This window comes from Amblyomma americanum, chromosome 1 (genome assembly GCF_052857255.1).
Source record: "Amblyomma americanum isolate KBUSLIRL-KWMA chromosome 1, ASM5285725v1, whole genome shotgun sequence".
In the NCBI taxonomy this organism is placed as follows: Eukaryota; Metazoa; Arthropoda; class Arachnida; order Ixodida; family Ixodidae; genus Amblyomma; species Amblyomma americanum.
In genome coordinates, this window is record NC_135497.1 from 210,079,575 (window position 1) to 210,094,622 (window position 15,048).

Below are 15,048 nucleotides of genomic sequence, written 5' to 3' on the forward strand. Positions count from 1 at the left end.
AGGGCAGTGTCCATTGGGAACGTGACCATCTATCTACTATGACAAACTAACCGATGAAATTAGTGTTGGGTCCTACCATCACAAAACAAGTGGAAAGCTCCAAGACAGTGTCTCAACGAGCACCCACACAACAAAACAATGCACTCAACCATATCTACAAGATGCTTATGCAAAAACATGACGACCACAATGAGTTCATGCTGGTATAAGCCATGTGATATGAACTCTCACAAAGTGCACAAGTATGCAAAAAAACAAAGCACAAATATGTGGTGCTATGAAGAAACAATTTGAGTAACAAACAAAACGAGTGACAGCAGTCACAGCACCGGGATCACTACATAACAATAATTAAGCTTACAGAAGCTGCCTAGTTTACAGTGCAGTGCAAAGCTTTGAGCAGTAAATTATGTCAGAAATCAAACAGGTGCTATATCTCGGCAGCAGAATGAAGTGTTGCATCTGAAGCTGTGCTCAGCAGCTTGTCCTATGCCTAGCCTGTGTTTATCAAGGTCGAACCTACAACGCATACACAAACTTGCAGCAATCTATTTAGCTCTCTATGTTTACCAACCAAGAAGCACAATTTTCTGTTCAACAGCTTCTGCATTCAAATGAGCAACAGTGTTGCTGACAGCAAGTGGACAAAAAATTTTTGACCTGTCACTCTGAATGCAAGCTCCGCATGCAAATTTCATTCCTTTTTACAGCAAATTACCAGTTCCCAGTGAAGGTGAATATTTTTAGCACTGCCGAATGCATAAACGCCCAGACTCTTGTTTCTGCCACCATTTTGTGAAGAGACAGTTAAACAATGGACAAGTGGAAAAAATTATAGACCTTATTATCATTCTGAAATTACCTCCTCGACCTGTGTCTAATAAATTTGATGTTCTCCAGGCTGCATGGAACGACTGATAAATAAGTCAGATGGAAGCAAAAGGTCTGTTCCTATATGTAATTGAGCAATCCGGTCAGTGTAGCTTTCTGTATGTCATTGCAAATCATTGAAATTAAACTCAGTCTCATAATGATTGTGACAAGAGGATGTTACATGCATTTATATGCACAAAGCAGATGTGAATAAGTCTGAAAGGGGCCTGGGACACTTTTTAACAATGTTGCAAAATGCCTTCATTATGAAAAAGCAATGGCTCAAGTATATTTTATGAATCATTGTTTCTCCCATTGTTTCACTATAGTTGCACTTAACTAAGCCATTCATTGCCAGTTCTAGGGCACTCCCTCTCATCACTCCTGAGCATGCTAGATACTGTGACACAATGCCAGCAATACTGATACTTTGCCTTATGACACATCATCACGTTGCTTAAATTTTTTGTTCAACACTCCTTCACCCTATGTGCAGCCTCAATGCCCAATATTTTGAAGGGACCAACAACGGAACTTCAAAGAAACACTAAAAAGTAATACTATGCATACCGGCCAACCTGAAGGCTTTCAAATTCATAAAACCCTCGTCCCCAAGGGGGAAGCTGGCCAGCACACATTTTTTTTAAAAAGAAAAATGTCGCCTTGCGTCACTTCTTTCAGTGTACGACGCCCTAGCATGGCATCGCACATGAGTAAACGCACAAACGGCAAACTGCAGGTGACGAGCGCGGAATTTCGGCGCATTGGAAGAACGGAAGTATCACGCAGCCAGAATTGAGGAATTTTCCGCAATAGTTTCAGGGCTTTGCCAGAGTGTCAATGCACCTTCGATAAACAAACGAACGAACAAAAAATGTACATGACAACACAATCATCCCTCTCAACGGCGTGTAGCTCGGCTGGCTCACTGGCAAGCGCTGAGGGGCTTTAACAAGCGCCGCCCATAGCCACCGCCGCCGCTCCGGACTGGCGGCGAAGCTCCGAAAACGAAACTACGTGGCCAGGCACTTTGGCCCCCAGTCTATCGGGGCCCCAGTCTATCGGGGCCCCGGTCTATCGGGGCCCCGGCCTATCGGGGCCCCAGGCCTATCGCCGAGAGGCCTGCCTTTCATCAAAACACCTGCAGTTGTGCATGTCAGGGGAGTGCCGGAAGCTATTTAGCACGCAGTTCAGGCCTGGGGACAAATAATTGGGCGATTGGTTTGTCGAGCAGGTCATACCACGACACGACACCACTTTGGGATCCCATTTGAATTCACCGATGCCAACACCCGGACGTCCGAATAAACAGTGCATGGTCGTTTTACGGGACTCTGGCGGCAGTCCATACTATGTGAATTAACGGGTGTTGAGAAGTAGGAATAAACGTTTATATAGTTGGGTCGAATTAACGATGTTTTACTACATAACCCGCGATACATAAGTGGCGCGGGCGAGGCTCCCTTCTCCACCTCAACCTATGTGGAGTGGGGAGTCCTCTTCTATTGGACTCGCCTACTATCTGTGCAATGTTCCAGCTGCTGTTGCTAATTTCACAGATGGCACATATATAGAGTCCTCGTGGCGGCGCAGGGTACCACCAGCAATGGTGTGTTTTTTTTGTAGAATTTCAAACGTTTTTCGCACATAAAATTTATTTTCTGTAAAATTTGGGGCAAGACTCGTAAAATCGTACTACCGGTCAGTGCATTTTACGGAAAAATTCGAAAGAGTTGGCAGGTATGGCTATGTCCAGCCAGATTGAGAAATTAAGTGCTCTAAAATCAGAAACATGTCAGTTTTACCAAGAACAAAGCTTGGATAAGCTTGAAAATTAGGTAAAAGCAAAGGACTGTAGCGATATCTTAGAATTCCAGTAACTGTGCCCAATCAAGTGAATTCTCTGACAGCCATGACTGGCCCATCACTTTCATGTGCAAAACTATTTTGATGGGAAGTACTGCTGAATTAGGACGAGTTGTTGTGTCTTTGCATGCAGCAACTTCAGAAGCACAAGCTAGGCACATGCTCTCAGGGTCGTTTGTGCTCTTTCTGGATGATGCGGCTGCCATTAGCATGAAGAGAGATGAACAGGGCTTCATGACAAACAGTAAGGTGGTTCTACCTGTTTAAAAATATTGCAAAAAAGGCCCATGTGACTGGCAGGACCATTTTATCTCATTGACTGGAGAGATGACATAAAAATGACATAACACCAGTCGTGTTTGTTGGGGGTATAAATGGGGGAGGAAATCAGGGACTTGTTGCAACTTTCTCAGCAACACAGACACCTTTTTGCGCAGTAAACAAAATGCAGGTAGTGTTCCCGAAGTTAATTTATCAGTCTGATGTAGCTTTTTGTACGCAAAGCTTTTTCCTTTAGTGTCTCTTAAGAATCCACCAAATGCTTTTGGTGCAACGGAAATCTTAGCATCCAAGGTGCCCTATTCCACAACAGTTCCATTAGAAATGCCACAGATTTTCACCAAGAATCTTCTGGTCAGTGGATACACCCATTTTTATGTTCCCCGAAGCAGGAAACCATGGTCAGTAAGTACAACACTGATTGCAAACCGGCAAAAGTAAGGAACCAAAATATTACATGGCCCCAGCCACCAGACAATAATTAGACAGTTTTAGTTTAATATAGTGTCCGCTAGCGCTTCCACATGCACAGCCATTACAGAGCACTGACATGCGGCTCGTAGATGAAGGATATAGTGGACCATGGCAACCGCTTTGAGAAACACAAAACACTGTGGTGTACCCGGTAACATCAACTCACAGCACGTTATTGGTAATGCGATGGCAGTGCACATTTTAGACCTTTACTTCTCAAATCGAAAAACATGCTGAAGAGAGCATAAAGTACAATAAAATATGATGATCACTTTTCAAAGAAAAAGCACAGTGCATTCAGCAACATATTAAGTCATTCTTTAAGAAGATGCAGTCGCGTAGTGGAATACAGTGGAATTGTGATGATACGACTCTCACAGGGTCAGGAAAAATTCGTATCACCTGAAATTTTGTATCATCCAAACGAACAAAATTCGTATGCAGAAACATGAAAAATGTGTTCACATATATTTGCTTATGGCTGACACAATTTATTCATGACTGTGCAGCCACAGCTCATTGCTCGTAGTGTGTACAATAAGATTACCGATAGCAGTGTCGGTGATGTGTGAGCTACACACCGCTGCTCACTGCTTGTACTGCACGATTAGTGATCGCGGCTCGCACGTTCGTACGTCCGTAGTGGCGTGGGAGAGAGTTCGGATATCCGAAATTCTGCACATTGTACACTGTGCACTCACTCCGGCCAGGGAATTTGACGAATTTGTGTAATCGCGAAATTTGTATCAATCATGTCCATATCATCGAGATTCCACTGTATACCTATAATAACAAACTTTCAGCACAGAACTAACAGATTCATGTTGAGATGTAGTGCTGTCAATGGTGGTGGTTCAAAGAGCTGTGGAAAAGCACCATCCACGTTTTCAGTGGTTGTGTGTTCTTTGCTGTGAGCAGAGGTATAATGTTTGGCTGACGTTTTCACGAAACTTAATGAGTTCGGTCTATTCAGCATCTGAAATAAGTGTTTCAAGACCCCCTTCAAAGCATGCTGCTTTGTACAATTCCGACCAAAAGAAATGGCACTGCAGTAACTCGAGATAGAGAGACGAATGGGCCTGTTGCAAAAATGCAATAAATCACAAAAACAGACTTAATGAGCGTACAGGAGGGAAATTATCTTTTGTGAATAGAAGGAACTCTGCACATTTTTCCATGCCAAAGACAACAAATATTGCTGCTCAGAAAGCATCCTTACATACTACAAAAGCGAATGGTATGTGAGAAGAAAAAATTTACTATTAACTGCAAAATAGGCAACGAGATTCACTGCTTCAAGTAATACAGGTCAACAACATATCCCAGTAACAACCACTTTACAGAAAAAAAAGCAGCAATTGTACCGCAGCCTACACTTCGTATAGAAGAGAGTTCTCAGTGAAAACAAGTTGACATATGCTATGTTAGCCCTAAGGGCAAGTAACAGGTGGCAAATAATGCTTATTTTTATGTACCCACACTTCAGCAGTTTGCAGGTGCTTGCATTGCTCAACCACAAGAGTAGTCTCATGCCCATATTAACTTTGTGAATCACAGTGCCACAACAATTTCACATGGATAACAACATGAACAGTAAAGCAGAAGCCAGTAAAGAGCCATAAGTTATAACTACCTACAGTATCTCACTTCAAACAATACACACAGCCGACCATGACAGGTTTGGTCTAGACAAATGATCTGAAGCTGCCTGGAAACATGCAAACACTCGCAAACAAATCCTACTGTTTCAAAGCAAGGAACAATGCTTTTTATAAAAAAACAGGAATTACACATTCTAACTTCTGTTCTCCTACACCTGACTTAACCTGACTGTTACACTAGCAACCAATTATCCACAGGCACTAAAACAATAATGCAGCTAACCAATGTATTCCAACACATCTACTTGATCACCTCACTTGTAATGCTACTTTAGCAAAATTATTTAATTTTGACAGCTGCACCCATGGCACACAGGTGGGCAATTAAATGAAGACGATGGTGAGGCACGCCTCCCTCAATATATCAATGTTTCTTTTTTGCCACTACTGGGCATTGCAGACATGAACAAGACACTCACTCACGTAATGTAAATGTTGCAATGTGGGCTGTCCATAACATAACGGGTAGCTTACATAAGACTTCATTATACTGCACCGTAAACAATATGTACAGGAAAGATGCAGTTGGCATATGCAATGATTTGATAGTGAAAACAGTGCTAAGAAGAGGTCATCCCTAAAACTGCTAACAAATGTAGTATGCCACAGGCCTGCCATATTGAAAGGGCAAACACACACCTTAACTTCACAAAACTTTCTGTGCACTAATAAAAAAAAATCCACTGTGAGAACTACTTGTGTATCAAGTAAAGTATGTATATCCATGAAGTTGAGAGAATTACAGGAGACTCCCTTGCAGACAAACTTGATAGAACCTTGCAAATCTATTCAGCTCACCAGACATCCACCTTACCAGAAGTTCAGCATTTCAGTAGTGTAAGAGTATACAGGGACTCTTAGTAAGCTAGTAATGAGACAAGCACATATGAGCATATGAGGAAGGCTTTGAAAGAGCAAGAAAAATATCAGAAATCTCCCAAGGTGCCTGCGGTTAGTCACTGAAATTTTGCGGGTTTGAGCCTTCTGTGACAGCTGCTTTTTTGTCAGATAGGAGAACGACTCAATTTTCGCTGAAAACCTCAAAACCTTTGGGTTCATGAAAAAGTAATAATTGTGTCAAGAGCAGAATGGGCTTGCAAGGCCAGCTATAATTCACAACTGCTCGCTCCAGGCTGGAAGAATGCCTGCATGTACAGTCATAGACAAAAGTTTGCGGGATGCGGATTCGCAGAAAAAAATTAATTGCGGAGCGGTTAGGCACAACAGGTCAATGAAAAGCATAGAAGCGTGAGGATAAATCCATGTTCCATCTGGCAGAAGAATACTATCTGAATGGCCAGCGAGGCAACACAAAAAATTAATTTTTTTCAGCGAATTTGCATCCCGCAAACTTCTGTCCATGACTGCACAACTCCTGTGGCATTACATGAGCTTGCACTGAAGGTGTGATGAAGTGGTGTTTAAAAAATTCACCAGATGTTTACCCTTTGTGATAGTGTGAATTTCAGCAACAGGTGGGGTGGTATGAAATGCTGATGCCAGTTAGTGTTCAGTAACTCTGGATAGGGGAGTGGGGTGTAGGGGTAGGGGTGTAGTGTATAAGTATGTAGCATGCATGCAACCACATGTCAGGCAGTTAAGCATGGTCGCTCATCCATCCTTATATGTTAGGCATCCGGCATGACAGAAGTGCGTGAGGGTGGGGTGTGGGGTGCGTCATGCATGGATGCTGCCAACATGGTTTTGTCGAATGCTGCCCATACAGCTGTCACAGTAAAAAAGTGCTTAGGCTGCCACCTGTGACTGGTTACAGATAGATGGTGCATCAAAACTAGGGAACTAGGGTCCACTCCCACGCTCCCATGGCTAGCAGACGATGTGTATTCTGCCACTTTGCAGTCGTGGCCATCCTAACAACAAACTCCATGGTTATAGACTGTTTCTGATGCCTTGAGGCACTTGGAATTTTCCCCTATTCTCCCGAGACCCTATCATTCTAAAATGCTGCAAAAAATGCAGGCAACAGCAGTGACATGATGCCAAAACATAAACGATGTCAAATATGCGTCAGAAGACAGTTAGTATGCGTGTCTTTTTATTCCTGTTATACTACATGTTTCAACTAAAAGAGAGACACAGGAGGGAAGCGACAGTGGTTGCATACCAGTCATTTTTTCAATATTTTTGCTTCCCTCTGAGACTTTAGTTGACAAAATAGTGATGTTTAAGCCATCTTACAGGCATAAAGTTGATCCCGGATATATTGAACTCGAAGAGGATGACGAAGTAGTTTGATATATCGATTATTCGATATATAAAAAATGGCAATAGATAAGTTTATCTGTAACCTATACTCTGTTACTGTTCATATATCAGGTGCAACACTGCCGAAGCCAACGCCCCTGTTTTCGATGCCTGCATTCGCTATAAAAAAGTAGCACGTTCCTTGTGGCGAGCGAAAAATAGTATATGCTTTGCCTGCAGGCTTATTACCAAATACATTTATCATAACTTTGATTAAACGTGCTCTTATTACTGACAACATGCTGTCACTTTCTCATGCCTTAGATCACTCGGCCACAAAATAAGCGCGGAGTAGCACACCTCCGTTTATTTTTTCATGCGGACAACTTCCGTGCCTTTCACAGCATTGCACCTGATGTATGAAACGTGGAATAGAAGCAAGAATATGCTGCACCCACGCTAGCGATGCACTTCTTGCAGTGACATGCTGGCCGCCGGCGTAAGGATATAGCACTGCTTGCTATGCGTCGCTAGGTCTAACCTGCTTTGCACCAAAGCTTCAGTGGATGGTGCTTTGGAACTAGTCACTGCCTTTCATGAGGGGTCTAAAATCCTGTTATCAGTACACTACAAATAAAACAACTTCTCATTATAATAACAGTTGGTTTCTGCAACGCCTTCAGTAGCGAAGCAATTGACGCATGCCAGGGGCTATATTCCGAGTTTGTCATAATAAAAAGCGTCATAATCTGCCGCAGTGGCCACATCTGATTGGTCGAAATGCCGGAAGCGGATATTGGTTAGCTGCGACTGTGAGCGGTGGCAGGATGTCACTGTGTTGCAGTTGCCACAGCAAAACGTCCAGCGGTGCTATTGCTCTTTGCCGAGAAATGAAACGCGACCAATGCGACAGAAGAAAAATTCAGCCACAAGTTTAGTTGCGCATCGGATTTTACTGTAAAGGGGTACCGTAAAAACCCGCTTATAATACAGACACGCACATAACACGAGGTGTAATTTGAAGATAGCAAAAATGAAAAAAAAAGAAGTTTTCATCCGCGTATAATGTGAGTAAGGCAGACAGCTCGAAGACAGATTGGGCGCCGTGCTCACGCCTGCTCGTGTCGTGCGCCGCGAGCATGCGCAGATCGGTTCCAGCATACTCGCGGGCACACAGGCGCACACGATTCGGAAATGTCCGTAGTCGGTGCTTTAGTGATCGCCATCGTCTAGTGTACTGTCTTCCGAAAAGCCCTTGACAGAGATGTCTTTCAACAGAAACACGTCTTCGGTACTGTCGAGCATGTTTGATGTACCGCATTTCTTGAAATTGCAACCTCGAAAATGCTAGCCCAAGCGTCTGCCGTCCAACTGCACAGCACAGCCAGAGAGGCCTGTGTCCGGCGGCAGTAACTGCAGGCTCTCCCTACCTCATCCAGACCATGTAGCAGCGCTTGATGCGGTACTGATGCTTTCGGCAGCAATGATTAATTTCCTTTTAAAAGCAGCCAAGGACTGCTTTTGCAGTCCCGATACGAGATGGGAGGTGCGATTGTCCTGGGCGTCACAAGGTTAGGTCAGTGTAGTGACCTGGAGTCTAAATCGAAACTACTGACTTACGCCACTGCTAGATAGCGCCTTCTCTCGCTCAAAGTGTGGTGGTAATGGCGCTCAATAATAACGAAACCGGAAATGCGGATTTTGGCCGAAAACTGTTTGGATCTGCATATCATGCGAGGTGGAAATTTGACATGCTAAAATTTGGAAAAAAAAAACTCCTATTATATGTGGGTTTTTATGGCAATATCAAAGATGCTTTATTTACCCAGTGGACTTCAACAAATAGAAACAATAATTCAAATACTCTTTTCTGCACCGTAAAGGCCCAAGGTGTACCAAAAGAAGAAAACATTGTACGCAATTACGCATGGCTTTGCAGTGACAGAAGGCGGCCGCTACAGCCGCCGATCGCCAATGGTAAATAAGAGGTGTCTAGCTTGTTCGCACAACACGGCGTTTTACATTTACCTTGAGGGCAAATTGGAATGGAGAGGAAAAATTGTTGCATGCACTCACTCGCTGCACAATGCGCGCTCCGTGCCGTGCTGAACCATCAAGACGCCGTGACGACTTGCCATCTGCAACACAGCTGAACCTAGGTTGCTGCTGTGATCAGACGATTGTGCAGACAGTAATTTAAAATTTTTATTCCTTTTTGTGCAGGCACTGTAAGGACCGCGACATGCCGCTGTTAGGTTTTTAATTTTTCTGCAGCAAAAAAATAAAAGAGATGAGCTAAAAAAATCTTCTTGCTGTGTTTCTCTTTGTATATACGTTGGGAGACTTCGTAGATGAAGTTTTCATAGGTTCGCCATGGTACGAAGCGTACGTATGCCCACTGATGCCTGAAAACTAACTTACAAGCTAACTCGCGAGCTCAACGCAGAACCACACCACCGCGGCTATAAGGGACGCCAAAAAACCACCTCTGGAATGTCAAACACGTCGATGTAGTAGCGCGTCGCTAGCAACTGACCATCTGTGCACATGAGCGGTTTCACACTGGCAGGTATTACACACGACCATGATGCAGGACGCTTCAGCAGCTAATAGAGAGTTCTAGAATAGGAAACACGTTTGCACGCATTAAATGCAAGCATTTTGCGAGACATTACCATTTATGTTACATCATTCAACACACACACACAAGATAACTCCGGTGATAGTGGTGCCATCCGGTTTGAATGAAGAGAACAATTTCTACAAAAAACCGGTGCTCGTTAGGCCTATGAACTACAGAATCATCCAACAATAACAAAAAAACAGGCCAAATTTATCGTCCATCCAATTTGTTATAGGCAAGTTAAGACGAAGCGAAAACCCCGTACCCAGTTTACAGCCAGTTCACATGCTGAAAAGCGCAGTAACACCGACGAGTTCTGTTCGAAGCGAGAGGCTCCACTTCAGAGCGCGCCGCCATGTTGGCTGTCCTTGAGCATCTGCTGCTATAGGAGCGTACGCTATGTTCTTGACGTCAACGTCCGGGTTCTTCGACCCTTTTTGCTACATCCGAATTACCACATCCGCTTCCAACGTTTCGACCGATCAGGTGTGGCTGCTGTGGCAGATTATGACGCTTTTTACTATGACACAAACTCGGAATATGGACTCAGGTGAGGACCGCCACTAGGCTTCGGTCAGTTAGGTTGGCTTCACCGTATGACAAGCTGTACGCATGTTGCTGCTTTTTTAGCAAGAGACCCAAGGCTACCCTCAAGCACGCTCCACACTCTCATCGTCACGCGGTTTTACAGCACTAGCACTGCTAGCAGGTGTCCAAGGCCACACAGTCGAACTGACTATGCGCGCAAAAGGTTGTCGCAACAGCGCCGTTTGGAGAAGTGCTACCTGCAGCAGCCCGCCGTGCCGTTCAATATATTGAATGTTTAGGCTAATGGGGGTTCGATAAATGCGAACACTAGCGATATACTTTTGGATGGGATTTTCAACGGGATGTTCCAACTGTTCGACACAAACAATAACTCAATATATCCACGATCGATTACATGAACCGCCTCTGTGCCATAGTGGCTTTGGCATTCTGCTACGCAGCATGAGTTCATGGGCACAATGCTGGTGACTGCAGTCATAAAAATGTAAAAGCTCCTTTAAACTGAGACCTCATGTACTCCTCTTCACCATAAATTCATCTTCCCAAAAGTTACAAGCATGCTTTGTAAGTGAAGGCAGATGGTATTGCAGCAAGCCTCAGTTGAGCTGCCTTCATCAAAAACCTCAGCACAGGCATTATTGAAAACACCTGATGGCATCATCAGATGCAGTGATGACATAGAGGTAGAGCATCTGCCTTGCATGCAAGAGGGCTGGGGTTCGAATCCCGGTGCTGCGCAATTCTCCACCAAGCTTAAAAAAAAAAAAAAGTGTGTTGACGGAATTGCACAACCAGGCCTCGGGTGCGGCCTGATCTTGGAGACCAGAACCGACTATGCACTCCCTCACCAGAACAGGATTTGGCCACCCTGGTGTATTACTTGGCCAAAACCTTCTATGAAAAAGCCAATTAACCCTTGGCTCTCAGTCCCCAGTGGCTGCGGAGCAACTGACCAAGGCGGCAGTCAGACCTGCGATGCAGCGGAGTGTGCTAAGAATCTCTGGCTCTGGACAGGCTGCCATTAGAATCTGAACCTGGCAACGTTTAACGCTAGAACCTTATTCAGTGAGGCTAGCCTAGCAGTGCTGTTCGAGGAACTGTTCGAGCCATTAAATGGGATGTCATAGGGTTTGGTGAAGTTAGAAAGTCAGGTGAGGCGTATACAGTACTAAAGGGCGGGCACATAAGATAGAAGACCAAGCGCCGACGACATCCAGAAAGGAAGAAGAAATCACCCAGGAAGTCAACAGGAAGCTGAAGCGAGAGAAAGAACCAATGAAGTGGACCCAACGGAACGATTTGGAGGAATGAGAGCTGAATTAGAGAGCAGGCAGTTTCGAAAACGAAGAGTAAGGAAGCAGCTGAATGAATCGACAACCGAAGATCTTCTACCACCAAGCAAGTCGAAGACCAAGTCTGGTACCTCAAGGAAAGGGAAAACTTTAGAAAGACAGCTGGTGTCGAAGAAGCCTAATAAAGATTTTGAAGAATATGATAGCCAAACAGAGGATGATTCCAGAGAAGAATCAGACTCTTCTTCTGGAGACAAGAGCTGGATTATTTCTGAAGAATTAATGTCAGAACTTGACGAAGAATCATCTGTGGCTTCCAGCGATTTAAAGACAGAGTCGAGCTCCGAGTACAGCGACCAACCGAAGAAAAAGAATCGAAAGAAGCAACGATGCGGAAAACGAGCAAGAGAAGTTGCCTCTACGACTATACAACCAGGTCAACCAGAAAGCTTACGAAGTACAGCCACCGATTGCAGACAACAGGAGGTAATACAGAACAAGACAGGGGCTCGGCCGAAGACCACAAGAACTGGGCTTACTGCAACAACTAGGATGCAAGCTAAACAAGCCCTCATTCAGGAAGTCCTATCCACAGATGATGAACAGGATCTAGACGGACTCGGGCAAGATGAGGAAGCTCAAATGATTAAAGTGCACCATGAATGCCCTGAGTGTGAGAAGGCTTTCTCCACTAAGATTGGACTGGGGCTAGAGGAGCAAACCAAGATGGACCATGGAGGAAACCAGAAGAATGACTCACAGAGAAGCAGAGTTGGTCCTTCACGGCGTCGCCTACCTAAATAAACCGTTGCTGGAGTCATTCCCTAAACGAACGCTGGAGGCCATAAAAGGCAAGCGTAGACAACAAGATTACAAAGCAATGGTTGCCACATACAAAGAGCAACTAAAACTTGGCTCTGGGATGGCTCCGGCTGGGTTGTCGGGAGCTGATGCTGCTGAGATGGATATTCCCTACTCTTGCTCGGCTGAGGTCGATCCTATACCAGCAGACACAACTCAGCCGCCATTGAATGAACAAGCTGGACGTAGCGAACTCGACGAGGAAATAAAAGAAGAACTGCGGAGAATAACAACCAAACAATGCCCTTCGTCTTTTGGTGCTGCTACATTATGGGAGATAGCAAAGAGGGCCATAGCAGACCAAGACATCACGATGAGTCTGAATAACTACCTTCGAGACCACTTCTTCAAGAACAAGGGCCAAAGGAAGAAGAAAATGAAGTCCACAGCACCCAAAAGAAAGGAAGGAAGAAGGAGGAGGAGAAGAGAGTTTGCCCTTGTGCAGGAACGTTTCTACAAAGACCAGGCAAACTGTGCCAGAGAGATTCTGGGTGGTGTACGCACCCACGATATAAAAGATGAAGAGAAGTTCCTTGAAGAATGGACGGCAATACTGGAAAGACCCTCAGGAGAAAAAGTGGAGATCCCAAGAACGGGGGAGAGGGGCCTTGATCCCTTCACAGTGGTGACCGCGCAGGAGGTGAAGGTGTCCATGTTGCTGGCAAGAACAGCCGCCGGCCCAGATGGTTTTGGGGGGCGCGACCTCAGGGCGGTGCCCCTGGTGGTCCTCCAAGTCGTGCTGAACCTACTGATGCTGTTGCGCCACATTCCGGTGTGTCTAAGGAATGCCCGTACAATATTCGTGCCTAAGGTTGCTTGCGCAAGCGCAGCAACGGAGTTCAGGCCCATTACGATAGCTCCGGCTATCGTGAGGATCTTTCATAAGATCTTGGCCTCAAGGATCCTGGCACAAGTGGCCTTGGACCATCGTCAAAGGGCCTTCATTCCTGTGGACGAATGTGGCGAGAATACTTTTTTAGCCTCAGCCCTACACGAAGCAAAGTGCAAATGGCGTCCGCTTTACATAGCGACGCTTGACATCGCAAAAGCGTTCGATGCGGTACAGCTCAGCGCAATACTGAGAGGCTTGGCTATAAATGGCTACAACAACATTCTCCTCAATTATATAGAGGAATTCTATACGACAGCTCAGACCCTTCTTCCAATTTGAAGGCAGAGAAAAACTGGTTCAGCCGACGAGGGGGGTGCGTCAGGGGGATCCCCTGTCGCCGTGCCTCTTTAATCTGGTCATGGACGAATGGCTAAAGAAAGACAACCGCGGCATCACATTCGAGAGCGGGAACCTCTCCCTCGATACAATGGCATTTGCAGATGACGTCGTTGTCCTGGCGTCAACACCGGAAGGACTCCAGGAAAGGTTGGATGATCTATGCTGTTTCCTCCGAGAAAGAGGAATGAAGCTAAACCCAACCAAATGCCTTGCCGTGAGCCTAGAGCCATCAGGCTACGAAAAGAAAGTCAAATTGCGAAAGGACTTGTCGTTTGTGGTGGATGGTATTCCCATCCCCAATGCAACCACGCATACTACCTGGAAGTACTTGGGCATCCACTATACCCCTTTTGGTCAGCAAGCACCATCGCTGAGAGCTGAACTCATTGAATACCTCGACCGAATATCCAGAGCTCCGTTGAGACCACAGCAACGGTTGACCATTCTCAAATTCTACCTGATACCAAAGCTCTACCACCGCTTGGTTCTGGGTCAAGTTACAGCTAAGTCCCTGGAGAAACTCGACCGCCTAATCAGGAAGGCACTACGGAACTGGCTCCATCTCCCAGACGATTTAACTCTTGGAATCTTCTACGCACCGGTGAAAGAAGGAGGATTAGGGGTGCAGTGTTTCCGAACCTCCATACCAGGCATGCAGGTTCGACGGATACAACGACTGAAAAAGTCTGGTCATCCAGCCTGCGAAAAAGTAGTGGACCTGCCCTTCCTGCAAGGAAGACTTAAGACGGCACAACGGCTCTCAATACATCGAGAAAAGGATATTTCAACAAAGTCAAAAGAGACAAACTACTGGACATCATATCTGCATTCAAGTGTGGATGGCTATGCGCTAAAAGAGGCAGAGAACTGCCCTGCCTCATCATCTTGGATGGTTGAAGGCACACGGCTATTGAAAGGAAAAGAATTTATCAAAATGTTGAAATTAAGAGTTAATGCGCTACCAACACAAATGCGAACCAAAAGAGGTAGAGACCTGCCAAAGAAATGCACGGCAAAATGCAACAGCCCAGAGACAATAGGGCACATCCTCCAACGTTGCCCCCGAGCACACTACGCTCGGATACGACGGCACAATGTGATCATGCGTTATATGGCAAAGAGGCTACAAGAACT